Source organism: Dermacentor albipictus, chromosome 5 (genome assembly GCF_038994185.2).
Source record: "Dermacentor albipictus isolate Rhodes 1998 colony chromosome 5, USDA_Dalb.pri_finalv2, whole genome shotgun sequence".
NCBI classification, from domain to species: Eukaryota; Metazoa; Arthropoda; class Arachnida; order Ixodida; family Ixodidae; genus Dermacentor; species Dermacentor albipictus.
This window is the reverse complement of record NC_091825.1, coordinates 98,838,267-98,854,639: the sequence shown is the minus strand read 5'-3', so window position 1 is coordinate 98,854,639 and position 16,373 is coordinate 98,838,267. Positions and strand designations below refer to the sequence as shown.

The 16,373-nt window shown below is 45.1% G+C and overlaps 1 long non-coding RNA gene and 1 pseudogene across 1 annotated transcript in view; both read right to left on the bottom strand.

The window, feature by feature from the left end:
• The window catches only part of LOC139060554 (uncharacterized), a 164,733-nt gene that overhangs the window by 139,652 nt on the left and 8,708 nt on the right, over window positions 1-16,373 (bottom strand). The gene's annotated exons all lie outside the window — the stretch shown is intronic.
• On the bottom strand, window positions 9,442-11,302 carry LOC135917255 (hexokinase-4 pseudogene; annotated as a pseudogene).

Genomic DNA, 16,373 nt, shown 5'->3' with positions numbered 1-16,373 from the left:
GTGCACTTGTGCTTCTGGGTTGTAGTTTGTTTTCAATTATATCTTTTCATTACAAACTTTCTGTCTTACTTATAGATATAATCATTCTAGCATATATAATCTACGCATACATCTACGCCAACATGATCCATAAGAAAGGGGACGCCAGAGACTTGAGAAATTATAGACCAATCATCTTACGGTCCGTTGCCTACAAACTATTTACTGAGGTAATCGCAAATATAATCAGAAACACCTTAGACTTCTGTCAATCAAAGGACCAGGCAGGATTTCGTAAAGGCTACTCCACAATAGACCCTATTCACACTATCAATCAGGTGATAGAGAAATCTGCAGAATATAACCAACTCTTACACATAGCTTTCATTGATTACGAGAAAACGTTTCATTCAGTCGAAACCTCAGCAGTCATGCAGTCATTACGACATCAGCATGTAGACGAGCCGTATATAAACATACTGAAAGATGTATATAGCGGCTCCACAGCCACCGTATTTCTCCATAAAGAAAGCAACAAAATTCCAATAAAGAAGGTCGTCAGGCAGGGAGATACGATCTCTCCAATGCTATTCAAAGCGTGTTTTCAGGAGGTATTCAAAGACCTGGATTGGGAAGAATTGGGGATAAGAGTTAATGGAGAATACCTTAGTAACTTGCGATTCACTGATGATATTGCCTTGCTTAGTAACTCAGGGGACCAATTTGCAATACATGCTCACTGACCTGGACCGTCAGAGCAGAAGTGTAGGTCTAAAAATTAATCTGCACAAAACTAAAGTAATGTTTGACAGTCTCGGAAGATAACAGCAGCTTAAAATAGGTACCGAGGCAGTGGAAGTATTAAGGGAATACATCCAATTAGGGCGGGTAGTAACCGCGGATCCGGATCATGAGACTGAAATAATAGGAGTAAGAATGGGCTGGGGTGCATTTGGCAGGCATTCTCAGATCCTGAACAGCAGGTTGCCATTATCCCTCAATAGAAATGTGTATAACAGCTGTGTCTTACCAGCACTCACCTACGAGGCAGAAACCTGGAGGCTTACGAAAAGGGGTCTAATTAAATTGAGGAAGACATAAGGAGCTATGGAAAGAAGAATCATGGGTGCAAGTTTACAAGCGGATAAGAAGAAAGCAGATTGGGTGAGAGAACAAACGCGAGTAAATTACATCTTAATTGAAATCGAGAAAAAGAAATGGGCATGGGCAGAGCATGTAATGAGGAGGGAAGATAACCGATGGTCATTAAGGGTTACGGACTGGATTCCAAGAGAAGGGAAACGTAGGAGGGGGCGGCAGAAAGTTAGGTGAGCGGATGAGATTAAGAAGTTTGCAGGGACAACATGGCCACAATTAGAACATGACCGGGGTAGTTGGAGAAGTATGGGAGAGTCCTTTGCCCTGCAGTGGGCGTAGCCAGACTGATGATGGTGATGATGATTATCATGATGATGTCGATGATATAATACAAGAATCTCTACACTATAAATGATCCTGAGTAAATAAACAGTTTTTAGACTACCGTGTTTGCATTCGCGTATGCTCCTACGCATTCATGTGCCACGTTCTGCTTATCGCTTAAATGGCGGTAGTACCAGTTCCCATTATTTACTCGAGCGCGCCTAATAACGAGAAAAGTACTGAAGTATGTACGAATTATTTTCTCCAAAGTATAGCATCAGCCATTCAGCACAGCTGCGAACAAGAAAGGCAGGCTTTTTTTCATCGAAATGAAGCGTTAGAGCTAGAGCAAATGCAGTAGCGCTTTTTTCTCTGCAGGCAATGTATGCGAGCTGAATGCTGGTTCTAGTGTAATTAGTAGCGTGATGGTGAAGGTTCCTGCAGTTGTTTTGTTGTTCAGGAGTAGCTACTATACAAGTAAAATGCCATTAGGGACTATACTGCCTCTTTTCATGTGTCCGCGTCTGTCATCGCTAGAACATGTTAGCTCCTTCCTGAACATTACGAAAATTCTATAACAATCACCTGCAGCGAGTTTGTCGCGGGCCTTCTCATCTGAAGTTGCATTCGTGGAATATAGCATGATCCACTGTTAAAAAGGAACGCCGAATTAGTATTTCGGGACTAAAAAGAGCTCATGCTAGATACAACGGCTTGGTACGGCTCAATGTTGAAAGAAACGCCGAATTAGTATTTCAGGACTAAAAACACCTCATGCTAGACACAAAGGCCTAGTATGACCCACTGTTAAAAGAAACGCCGAATTAGTATTTCATGACTAAATACAGCTCACTCTTGATACGAAGGCTTCACTAATAATTTTTACCGACATAGCACTACCTAATGTGTCAAATCAAGCGCAATTTCACCGACAAGCTTACGATACGACTTAGTTATGTATGTTCGAGTGCCAAATATGTCGCACTTAGTTGGGACGGGGGGCACATTTTACTTTGTTCTGGATTTCACTGCACACAGTCATTAAAGTGAAGTTCGCATTGCTAACCCTCCATAACTTTCCTGACTGTGCCGTCTGGGTGCTGCTACTGAATCGCCGAATAGCAGGTTTCTTAAAAAACAACTCAATTGCGTGCCCCTTCGTGGCAAAGAACATCAGTCGTCTTGCACATCAGCCCAATGTTTTAACCATGAGCTCCCAATGTACGTATTTATCATGCAAACACCAGCTAGCTCTTTGAGACGACCCCCGCGTGCGCCTGTTTATATATATTTATATATATATATATATATATATATATATATATATATATATATATATATATATATATATATATATATATATATATATATATATATATACATATGTATATATATATATATATGTATGTATATATATATAATCTGCAAGCACTCCATCTGACTGATCGTCGCCTGTGCCTTTATCCTGCAATAGACAGCTGTATAGAGTCAGTAAAATCCTGAATCGGTGTTTCGCAAACAGTGGTGGCCGCAACATGTTCGCAGGCGCGTTCAAAGAAATATTCCTGCTTGCACAAAAGTGGCGTTGCTACAAGTGTACGTCTTCTTTGGAAGATATGTGGTTTGTTGAAGGCCACAAGTGCTGAACGTTAGTAAGACGCTGTCGTATCAAATTATAGCCGAACCTGTTCTTCAAATGGTGCTGCGAAGAAATCAACACAGATTTCAGTGCCCCTTTGAGCCCGTTATAAAAAAAAATATCACCGCCGTTCACGAATTTTGTTAGAGCAGGAATGGCAAACACAGCAGTTTGTTGAAACAGTGGTTCGTGCTGTCTCGGACTACGGTTTTGTTGTTTCATAGTTGATGTGCGAGTCTGAGCTCAAATCTTGTAAAATAATTATTAAACCTGTGTACATATATCTCCTTTTACCATGACATTGTATTGTATAAATGTATTAAAATTGGAATAGCTACTGTTTTCCTTACATACGCTGGCTAGAAGTTCCTTTGACGCTAAATGACCCTAAGTGTCATTTACAAATTTTTCGTTTACTGGCAATTCAGCGGCAAAAAATGTGTTAACTGCTGTGTAGACTTCGGAAGAATTCATTTGGGAAAGAGAAATATTGGAACGAAATCTCTTTAGAACTTCCCATGTCTATAAAGATATTTCCAGTGACGCTCATTGTAGACAACTAAATCTTTTTCGCCGCAAAAACTGTCTTGGCGCGGAACTATGTATGGTATTCTAATTCACTATAGAGAATCTCTCTAAACAGTTAAATAGCTCTAGCTGAAAAAGGATACGGTCGAGCGTCACGAGTGAAACCCCGTTGTACGCCTGCACTTTCTCAAGGTCTTTTTTTTTACTATTGAATGACGGACGTGCGTGCCTAAACGGTTCCGACATTAAAGACAGCTGACTTAGGTCATCTCCTCTTTTTTCATGTTCTGCATGCCTAGAAATGCCTTGTTATTTCGTTGAGAAGCGGTCAGGCGAGTATAGCGAAAACTATTCCTTCTTCTACCAGTCCTTTCGAAATTGAAAAACAAAAAGAAATAACTCAATATAACGGGCGTCATGAACGGGCGCGTGGTGGCAACTACACCTCTTCAGTGCGTAATTCAGACGTAGGGAAAAGAAGGCATTATAAACACCATAGCGCAATGTAAATATCCGCGCACAATGTGAAAGAATTCGTGAAAATTAAGTGGCGATGCAGCGGCACGTTGGAGATGAATGCATTAGCATCACGGTAAATATCTTTGAGGTCCCAAAGTACATGATTTAAGCCCTATTCGCAACATTACGAAGAAGCTCACTTTGCACACATCCTGCCTCTTCAAAGAGCAAAATGCAACTGACGGGGGTCCAGAGCACACCATCGTCAGCGGCACTGCACACACACACACACACACACACACACACACACACACACACACACACACACACACACACACACACACACACACACACACACACACACACACACACACGCACGCACGAACGCACGCACGCACTATTCTAAGCTATCCCATCCTCTGTCTACTGTTAGCACGTGTCTACCTTTAACCCGTTTCCCACATTGTTGAAGAAACTGAAGGCCTACTTCTTCACAGCACAATTAAGTTAATTCTACACTCTAGCACGACAAGTCATGATGGTATGCGAGATGGTTTGTTCCTCGGCATTTCAACCACGGTTCCACAGAAAGTTTCCACGCCAGAAAGCCTAACGTATCACGTGTCAAAGTAACGTCTCGTGCACAACGCAAAGCTAGAACGCTCGTAATTCTTGAAAGCCCGATAGCAAGGCAAAGGAAGGTATCTGCCTACTAAATCTAGTGTAACGCCAAGTCGGGCCCAAAATAGATATATCGGATTCTAAGTTCATTGTTGGTTTCACACTGCAGGTTAACACCTCTTGCTTCGCCATAAGTAGTATACCTTATAAGCAAAGCGTTTTTGAGACGCAGAACTCCCGGTTTTAGCGTGCGCTCAAACCACCTATCATGTAATGTTTCCCGTTGAGGGCCCCAAATGAGAAGAAATTTGTCTGCTGTCTGCTGAAACTTTCGGGATTCTTGTCTTCAGTCGCGCCAAACTATTTTCTTGACGAATTTCACTGCACACTGCGAGACAAGATGTTTTATATTTCTTGCTTCTTTCTATTGCGGGCCAGTCCGGATACATCTAATTTTATATCCTACACCTCGAATCAACACACCAAAATTTTTTTTGCGATTTAAAATGTCCTTCAGAAACTTACACTCTATGGTGAATGGGTTTGTATAACGCCGGCGACTTAATATACGAAAGGCGCAACTTGAGGTCAAGTGTCGCGGCGCAAGAGGACAGAAAGGCGGAATGTTTAACACGCGCCGTTTCAATAACAGGCATCCAAATAACATTCACATCACCCCACAATATCGTATTATTTCTAACATGTCCAGACCGATCTGCCGGTTCGAGTGCTTGGTCCCCGTATCTTCTGTGACTCTTGCTGCCCACTCTGGAACACAATAGATGCGTGAAGCCAGAAAATAGATGAAATGAGGCACATATAAAGATCGCGTGACTCGATCAACATTGCTATTAAGATTATCGCTGCCGAAGGCTAAGGACAGTTTCGATAAACAATACACGGAAACAGTCTTCTCTCAGCCACTGAATGCGGGATAACACCGTAATAAGGGCCACCCAAGGTCTTGCCATGTCGCTTGTGAAAGGCTACACAGCGCTTCGCTGTGGAAGCTGTTGGACGAGTGCCAGATTCTCCTCGCCCGCAATCTGTCGTGCGTCTGTCTGGCCATAATTGCATCTTTTTTTTTTTTTCTACGCGTGGGGGGCCTGCGGCACAGAGATAGAAGACGCCGCAATGCGGGCTCGGCTCAGTTAGCGATGCTGCGTATGCATTGGCGCCATCTGGCGTCCGATGTGTGCCGCCGACAGCGCTTGCGCAAAGCGAGGGCAAGCAGCAGAGGCAGAGAGACACGCCTCCTCCGAAGCGTCTCGCTCGGTTGCATTCCAGGCTTGCCTAGCAATTTGCTCTCATCGACGTCAGTTACGTGCCTAAAGCCTACAGACGACCGAGCAGACGCGCCGAAGAGCTCGCTTGCACGCCTTCACTTCTTCGCTTCGATATCCACGAAGTGGGACAGAACACGTACACAAACAACCTTCCCGGGGTGCCGAAAGAAATCACGTGACTGTCAGGTGTTGTATTTCAGTCAGGTGCTATATTTAAAAACAAAGCTGACGGCGCTATGCAGACGAGGACGAAGTGATAAGCAAACGACGCATACGGGGCTCGTATATGTGTCGTTTGTGCCTCACTTCGTCCTCGTCTGCTTAGCGTCCTAACCTTTGTTTTTAAGTCATCAGCCATTTAGCTCAGCAACGAGTTTTGTTATGTTTAAACATTTTCTCTGCTGTTACCTATCACGGCCTTTAAGTTAGACCACTCGACGATGTACCCTAGTAACGAATCATAACATATCACTTAAGGAAAAATACAGTGCAATGCTGAAATAAACATTTTATTGTTTAGCGATGTCTCACACACTGCCTCCATCAGACATAATATAACTTGAACCGAAAAAAACATTTATGCTGGTCATCTGATCAGCTCTTACACATAATAACTACGTTTTTTTACTGTGCAGGTTATGTTCACTTAGCTATATTACATGGTATATCTTAGGTACACTCAGTAGAACAAGAAAATTACGTTCAATATTCATTCTCAAAAGAACGACGTTCTGCAACACAACTTTGCATACTAAGGCCATGAAACAAAAATATTTTTGATGGCCTCGTAAATTCCGAAACGGTGACGCAGGACAGGGGTAAATGGAGATCGCAGGGAGAGGCCTTCGTCTTGCAGTGGACATAAAATAGGTTGATGCTGCTGCTGGTGACGATGATGATGAAATCCCGAAACGAGGCATATGCCGTATTTTCCAGACTTTAATGCGCACCCGCTGTATAGTCTGCAGGGACGAACTTCGACTGAAAATAGGTTTTTTACCTAGTCAGCAACGAGTGAACATTGAGTACGGTAATTTTTTAGTCACCCAGTAATAGCCTGGGTCCTTTATTAGACTGCACATAGAAGTCACTTGTAAATGTGGTCGCGATCCCTCTCGTCGGTGCTGCCAAAGCAAAAATAGTCATGCTCGTCGGATTTCATGAAAAGCTCCTGAATTTATTCATTGCGTTTGGAATGGTTACTTCATGAGCACGCTCCACTTCACTGAGCTTGAACTATGCCGTGAAAACTCTTAGTCCTTTCGGTAACATCGCAAATTTTCTTGTATTTTGCGCAATATGGAGTCGCGTAAAACGACGGGTTGCGCACCATGTAGCAAGGTCTCGCGCATTTTTACATGAGGATTTGTGCAAGCATTGAAAAGCACATAACTTTAAGTCCCGTGAGTAGCATTCACTTGTAGATCGCGAGCTGCCAGTGTGAGCGAGAACTGTCGTTCGTGCGAAGCAAGAATGATTGTTGAGCGGATCTCGTACATGTTCTTTTTTAACCGGGGGAAAGATTGCAGGTGCAATCTGGCCCCTCTTCTTTTTTTGAAGAGCACCTCAGATTTAAAAAAAAATATGTACAGACCTCAACCATAAATAGCCCGCACCCACAAAATTTCAGCTTTTAAACTTGTACAGGCCGCAGACTATAGTCCGGAAAATACGGCACTTAAATAAAAGCTAGTATGACTGCAAACCATTTAAAAAAGAAACCTTGAGGTAACATTTGGATGATTTGTTCAGTCAAATGCTCTGCAGCGCATTAACCATTGGAAACTTTCTTTGTCCCTGAACTTATATCGAAGCCTGGAAACCCAGCTGCCCCTCCGCAGGTGGGATGTCACCGGTTTACTACTTCCTTGTTTACAGTCTGCATGAACAGCTGTTCCGCACCATTACGTGTGAGATCTGCACCAAGTGTTTAGCATGTTGCCCTCGAGACTGATCTCTCGCTTTCCACGGCTTACTGACATAGTTACGAGAATGGGGTCAATACTTAGGAACAAAACAGATATCGTTGACGCCATTGAATACAGAAACATTAATATCTGGCAAGACCAAAAGTTTCAAGGAAGTGGGCCGGTATACTCTCACAATTCCTTTCACTCGATTCTATTCTTTATCATCCAGCGCTCACGACCTGTCGACCTTGGTGGTGATGTGACCACTGAATAAGAATGAAAAGTAATAGAATTGGAATAAAATGATTAAAGCATCCCTGCTTAGTTATCTGGTGGAATAACGAAGTCGTACTTCACTCAGTCCTTTTGATGCATTGTGCAGTGTTCCCTTTGAAAGTTCTTTCTGCAGGCAAAATGTTACTGATTCGCGACATATCTTTGTTTAGGTACTCTTGGGCCGTTTTGTGTATTTCTGCTTACATAATTGATAGTGTGAGTAAAGAGACATAGCACAAGGAAACGCTGACAGGAGGATCTTCCCGTTCACGTTTCATAGTGTGGTTTGTCACAATGCAATCAGTCCACATTTCATGCAATTCATCCTCTATACTTAGTCAAGGGAAGCTCAGTCTTTATATTTCTATCGACATTATACGTTGGCTGTTTGAAAAACACTGCCTGCTATTACAGACTAATTAGGTGTGCGATTCCTCCATATTATGCGCCATGAAAATGCATCGTTCTAAAGCTCAATGAGTGCGGAGAGTGCTGAAGTAAACAAATTTACGTTAGCAGATTGAAGTGTACAGGTCGTTTTTTTTTTCTATAGAAGGTGTTTTTTCTGCTGCATCAAATTTTGAAAAATCGCTTGTGGCAGTCAGCACAATTCTAACCATCTATCTAAATTACCCGATGATGTGGCCATTCTATGAGAAGTCAAAACACTTAGTTGAGTAATTAACATAGTTACGCTAATTTACGTTTTGAGTACAGACTTCACGGCACATATTTACATCTACCAATTGTAGCCGGTAAGTTCGCAAATGGAACGGATTCTTAGGACTCCAGCAGTTTCCAGATATGAATTTCCAAAGTGTCCGACGAAATGCTTTGGCGTTCCAGTAACTTTTGTGCTTCAATGCGTAAACAAGTTTTCTTAAGCGATGACTGGAGGAACATTGCATTTTTAGCGCTACTTTGACAGTGCATGCCTCGAAACCGGTGCCATTCTCAGAATAATGTGCAACCCTGAAGTCCACCTTTGTTAAGCTTACAACATTATCCCAGAGATCACAGAACTCTCTCCATCTGGTTTTCAAAGTTTCACAAAACTTCAGGCTTCCATTGGTAGTAACTTCAACCAAGCATCACTAGAGATCGAAACACTTAGGTAGAAATGAACCACGGTACATACCACATATCACGTAAGCGAATACACGACACATTGTGGTATTCAGTGTGAATTAATGTGATGCATTGATGTTGTACAATAATGTATGGTGTCATCAGCAGTAAAGTACGAAGGTACAAGTTTTCTGAGCTTGAAAAACAGTGTCAAATTTTTCCAGCCTGAACGGACGACGCACAAACGGCAAAATAATCAGCGCAGCGTTATATTTACAAAATATATTGTACACCTCTTGAAAATGTGTATAACCTTCATTACATTTTTCACACACATCGTGCCCAACACGGATCGATGCACTGTCATCACTTATGGTAGCCATTTTGCTTCGCACGTCGCAGCCTATCAGCCACAGCGGCTACCAGACCTGCTCCTTTTCCACTACCGTCTTCTGCAAGCATGAGCTTGAAAGGTCGGTTTGGCGCCAGCACTGTGATGAATTCGATCATGAGTCGGTGGAATCTTGGGTGATGCTTGTAGAGTGAACCATCGATGGCTATTGTCACTGTCGGTTTCTTCATGCGGTTAAGTAGCTCCGCTAGGCAGATAGACACAAGTAGCGCCGCCCTTGCCGAAACTACGCCGCAGACGTGGCGCACCACGGCGATATCATCGTTGGTTACCCGTATGTAGCCGATTCTGGCTAAAACCTCGCGCGCCCGACCTTCACCATCATCTCCTTCAAGTTCCGAGACGTCTGCCGTCGTGAACGTGCCCTTCGTAAGGATGGTCTCGGAAGCCCTGCCATCGAAGAGGGCTCGTTCTCGAATGAGCTTAACCAGGACATGTCGTACCAACTCGCCAAGAAATTTGCCCGAGAAGAGCTTCTCGAAAGTGAACGAGTTGACCAGCAATGAGTTATCGTCGACGTTCCGGTCAAACTCCGTCTTAATAAAGTTAAGCACACCGTTGTCGCCGAAGGCACCCCACTCAACATCGATGACCACTTCGCGAACACCCGTTTTGTCGCCTTCCCACTTCTCGATATTTTCGATGTTCTCGAGGTAGCAGGCATTGCTTCCGGTTCCCAAGATGAGACCGATGGCACATTCGTGATCCAGGAAAGCTCCTTTGACCAGGGTACCTGTCGTGTCATTGACGACAGCTACGATATCAATGTCCATGTCGCCTCTCCGGTCGATGGCGTCTTTCAGCATCTGAACAGCGTCTTGGCCAACGACTCCGCTGCAGTTGAAGCTCTTGGTCCAAGTGACCAGAATACCCACGTTGAGCGCCTTCTGTACCATGGGAAATGAGAAGCAGAAACCCAAGGGCATCCGCTTTCCCATCAAGTTATTAGTCTCCATGAAGTCGTGAATGCAGTCAGCCAAAAAGTCGAACAGCTTCTCGCCATGTCCGAGTCTTACGGGTTCCGGAACGGAGTAGTATTTGACATGAAACTGCTTCTCACCTTCCGGGTCGAGTTGGAGGTGCAGCACGCGGAAGTTGGTGCCACCCAAGTCCAAGGCGAGGAACTCACCCTTCTCGGTGCTGTCAGGAAGCTCGGGTAGGTAGGTGTTCTCCATCTGCAGAGATGACGTTCGGCGCGGATTCTTCATCAAGCCCAACTCGATCTCGCTGTTAAACACGTCCCGGATCTTGTTGATAGTGTGTACGTTGAGCACGAGAGGTTGCACGATGTTCTCCACCGTTGCCTGCTTCTTGGGGTCATCCTCGATGTGTAGTTGCGGGTAATGGAAGTTGGCCTCGGTGAGCGCAGAGTACTGCATGGTGGAAGTTCGCGGCGTTGCAAACAGCAAAATGACTGAAGGCCGTCGTGCTCCTCTGCTTTCCCAAGCCCCTGTTTCCTGCGCACCGACTCCGCTATGCGTGGCCGGCAGTAGCACTCGGAGAACCTCACAAACCGGCTTTCCTTCTCGCACTCGCCACTTGGAGCAGAGGGCTCCGGAAGTTAGACACGAGCGGCCTGCTGCGTTGGCTTGTTGTCGTCCCTCACCGGTGGAAAATGATGGCCCGTGCTAACTGTACAGCCGCCGCTCTGCGTGGCGCGCGATGGTAAACTAGCTAGGGCGTTGGAGCCGGCTCGTATGCGAAGGAGAGGAGAGGATGTATGAGTGACGTAAACGCGCGCGGATCTGCTGCGCCCCTACGCTAACGGCGGAGCGGGAGCCCTGGCGCTATCTGGCGTAACTGAGAAGAATTACTCTTTCCCAGAGAAGATAGGCTCGACACGACACTAAACATATTTGCCTATAAAAGAAGTTCTTAGGACTGAAAGGAGAAACAAATTGTGATAGAACCCACGACACTATGACAGAGCTGCTACGTCAAACTACGCGCAGCCTTGGCCATTTATGTAACGTTTGATGTTGCTCAAAAAAAGGATCACTTCTTCCTTAGAAGCTGATGACGCGGGCCCAGCACGTCCACTACCCTTAACTACACTGATCTCCAACTATATTTTACACCCTTCAGTGTACACTTAGGGACGCCGGAGGACAGCGGAAGAGGCAGGAGGTCGAGAGTGTGCAGAAATAATTCATCCGGTTGAGGCGCCTGATAACGAGGCACTATTGATGGCCGTTGCCGGTATCGGCGCCACGTTGATTGCGCTCGTTCGAGGAGGCAATCGGGAAGCGAACATAGATTAAAGCGTGGCTTGGAGCGTGGCGTGACAGAACATCAAAAGGGAAACGGTGAGCAGCAGCGTCAGGTGACTTCCTTCTCCCTCAACTACGCGCTACAATACGCAGCGAGTGTTATCAGAATCTGTACCTATAAACGTAAGATACTGAGACGGGCAGCACGATGATTACACATCGGAGAGCAAAAGGCTATCTTTGGAAAGGATAGGCCCACCTTCTTTTCCTGTCAGCGGTTATTCTGAAACGCTTTACGCCGTAATAGCAAATTAGTTATTTTAGGGAACTAAAGAGGGAATTGAAAAAAAAAAAGGTATCATAATATGGACACAAAGCCGCCTATGTATATATTATGCGTAACCAAAGGCAATTCTCTTTCTTCACATACACTATGTTTGTCGCGGATGAACTGCAAATTAACTACATTAACTATAGACCTATTTCACCCTTATGCGGCCGTTAAGTGACATACACCACTTCGCTGGTCCAAAACAACTGACGTCTACGAAAGTAACTGTAGATAACCAACACATTACGAATCAACCGACAGCGCGAATCTTTACTTTGATTGTTGCTGTTACATGCAAGTCTTGAAGTTTTTAGAGAGGTAGAAGACATCATGACGGCAGAATATTTTCCTTACACACAAGCCGTCCCTACGTGAAACCAATGCATTCTGGGAAAAGGTGGCCTATGTCCTTCACCGAATGGCTAGCGTAAAGCTTCGATCGCCAACACAGTAAATTGCGATGCAGTTGTTTTGCCCCGTACATTAAACTCTATTTAAATGTGGCCACCTTGGTTGCTCTATATAATTAATCATGTTATGTGGCGTCAGCACTCGTATCTCGATGACTAATAATGTCATGAAAGGCACATGTGGTGATCGTTGACTGATATGACCTCAATGCTCAGTAAAGCCTGCAGCCATACCAACCTGACCTATGAAGCTGTCGAAAAATAATAATGTTGATAATGATATGTAGGCTTTATCGGCGCAAGAGCCAGGGGCAGCCAAAGAACGCCGAAAGATAGTATTACGAACGCGAAATGGAATAAAACTTTTTATTGTAAGCCGTTGGCGATGCAAGTTTTACGGCGATAACTGGCTACTGCTGCTAAAATGGCTCATTTTATTACAGAAGGCAAAGCAATATCCACCTACCGGTCACCACGTTAATCAAGACTTGTGCTAAGGTATTATTGTTCCTCCCTTTTTTCTATGGATACCTACCTGATTATGTTGCTCGTTTCTTACTAAAGTTGAGAAGCTGCGACAATATATTGACCCTTTTCGCGAAGCTGTTTGCTCTAGAGAAACTAGATGCCGCTTTCGCTGGCGCATTCCCTCAGCAAAAGCGAAAAAATGGGAAACAGTTACCTCTTCTGCCCTGCTTCTGTGCAACTGTCGGAAATGGCAACTGAGCTTTCACTAATGCACTGTGCTACAGTCATGCTGAAAAATACGAAAAGGTTGAGTGAAGACATGTGCAGTAGTTGGCTGCAAAAATTGTAACTGGCATATTAAGGAATAGAATGACTCTCTGTGTCCAATTTCACGCACTGCTGCTACGTGAGGACGGCCTGTGTTGCCAGCTCGCGGCTTCGGTCTACGATAAAAAAGAATTCACTCATCCGCCAGCGTTGTCACCCTAACCTCCATGGAAAGGTCTTCAATCTCGGAGCATACGCACAAGTGAGTACCGCTCGTTCTACGGTGAAAAATAGAGTAGCGATGGTATGGGCATATAGTAAGCTTCTTGCACTTCTTGGACTTCGTATTTATTAACAACGGTATTCTTTCTTAGCTAACAATGTATACTTATGAGCAAGCATTTATGTACCTGCATTTTTCACATTGTCTGCTTTACTTTTCTTTGTACCCAGTCCCCTCTGTAATGCCTGCATGGTGCGGACGGCAACATAATTAAACTCGCACGCAAGCTTATGCCCACACTGTCGCTAACGTATCAAGAATAAGCGAACGGCGCATACTTGAATCAATGTGCCGAAGCATGGGTGACGGCGCCTACACCGACAGCGCGCTAATGTTCGAAGCTGAACGTTTCCTAATGGTCCATACAGTAAGCGCAGTGATTAGCGATAATACGTATTTGCTACAAGCTATTACAACGTAAAGGACTATCTACGTTACAAGCCTTGTGCCCCGCAAGAACGAATCCATCGCAACTGAGCACACCCGGAACCGATCATGCCGAAAATAATCGGATAGTGACTGCCAGGGGAACGTTACAGAGTCGGAAATGGGACAAGACGTGGCTTAAAGGTATTTGATAAATGAGGAACGAAGACCTAAACACACTAATACTGATTCAATTCATAAGCGGCCAGTTAGGATAGCTTGGAATAACGTTTTAGCCCCATGTTTATTACAATCACCGTATATGCTGGTCATGCCGTTCGAACAAAGCTTAAGGAGCTCAGAAAGTGCTGAAATGTCCCTTGACGCTGTAGCCAAAGCTTCGCGTGTCGTTCACCGAGTCAACGCCTACGATATTCGCCGAAATAGAAGTTTGCAGGGCCGCACTGGCGTCTTGTACATCCTTTAAAACAGATGCAATGAAGCCAGCTGAGGCAAGCAATGGACGCGTCACCACTTGGTCAAACATGGCAGCGGTCAGGGAATCACCATGAAAAGGGGTCAATAATGTGCTAAGGAAAGTCAGCGCTCATTCTGTCGGTTCGTACTTATATCCTAGTATTGTTCGCCCTCTTATTTCCAGCGTGCTGAACATTTATGACCTCGCAGATTTCCCACGTGAGCTTAAATGTACTGCTCTACCGCTTTAACGCCGGGCCCATGTATATTAGGCGTTATATTGCTGAGGAGGGAGGCCTATGCCAGGCCCCTGTCTGCATCGGGCTACGACAGTGTCGACAAAGACGATCTGCTCGAGAGTGCGCGCAGGCTCAACAGAAGACTGGGTTCCCTATTCTCGGGTGTGCCTATAGAGTGTCACATGATGATGTCTCGGAATTAAAGCTCTCCTTTTCAGTGAACCGCAACACTGTTGGAGGTGCTGGGTAGTGCACTCATCGCCTCTTGATCAGGACTCCTTTGAGAAGCCCTACATCAAACCCAGCAAGACATTTCCCGTCTGGCGATGCCTACACACCACGCAAATCGCCACCTGCAAGGTCTAAGCCCTGAATTGGGTATCCTGCAAGAACCAGCCCGGTCAACGACCACGTGTGCCAAGGAAATGGCGTTGGGAAGCCCAACACAGGTCACGGTTCAAGGCTTTCGCGAGCTTTGAAGGCGGCGCGCATGAAGATACGGCAGACTGGATGGACCAGTATGAACGCATCGTCAACTCAGATCACTGGTGTCTTGACCAGAAGCTGGCGAACGGGTACTTCGCCCTCGAGAGGAGTGTAAGAACGTGGTTCGTTAACCGTGAGGGAAACTTCTGATTGGACAAGTTTTGCCGTCGGTTACTTGAGACCTTCTGAAATACGAATCGGTGGGATAACGCTGAACGCCTTCTTGAGCCGCGTATCCAAAAGGGTGTCGCGATGTTTGCCCAAGACTTCATCCGATTGTCTCGCCGCGCGAATCTCAGCATGACCAAGTCAAATTAGCTGAGTTACCTCATCTGTGGTGTAAAGGAACAGCTCTTTGCTGGCCTTGTATAGGCAACCGACGAACAACACTGGATGAATTTATTGGAAAGGCCAGAGCAATCGAGCGGGCGCTGCAGCAACGTCATCAGCAATACGACGGCACGCTGGCGGAACGTCTGCAGGAGGCACAGTACTGGCGAGCACCGACGAAAATTCTCTGCTCCAATTTGATTTGGGTGATTCTGCGCGAGGAGGTTGCAAGGCAAACAGTGCCGTCGTGCGCCAAGAACTCAGACAAGCATTTGCACCTCCCGAACCATGCCCCGAACCATGCTTCCAGCCGAGCGCATACAGCAATACCGATGCTATCCGTCGTTATAACCGCAACCTGGTGAAAGGCCAATAATAACCTCTGGAGGTAGGTCAGTGCCGTGCCCCTGTCTGCGTCGAGCTACGATGGTGACGAGAAAGACGATTTGCTCGAGGGTGCGCGCAGGTTCAATAGAAATAGACTGCGTTCCCTATTCTAGGGTGTGCCGATAAAGTGCGACAGGGCAACTGCTCGCAACTGAAGCTGCCGTTCCCAGTGAACCGCGACAATATACGAAAATGATTTTCCTTAACTTTATCGGCATCATAATACTTCACTCCTTGAAGAATCGATGGCGTGGCACTGCAACTCAACGAGTAGAGTGGATGGCAGGTAGCTGCTAAATTAATCTTGCTTTGTACAAATTTTGTGTTCTTGTTGTTAAAGTTATTTGCGAGTGCTTCACTCATCGACAGACACATTCATTTGAGTATTTACTACACATAAAGCTTTAGGAAAATTGCTATTGGAATATTTGCCTGGTTGAGTAAAGATCGAGCACGACAATGATGTATCGTAGTTTGTTCGGCACAAGCATTTAACATTTCAACACTTGCTTGTCGATG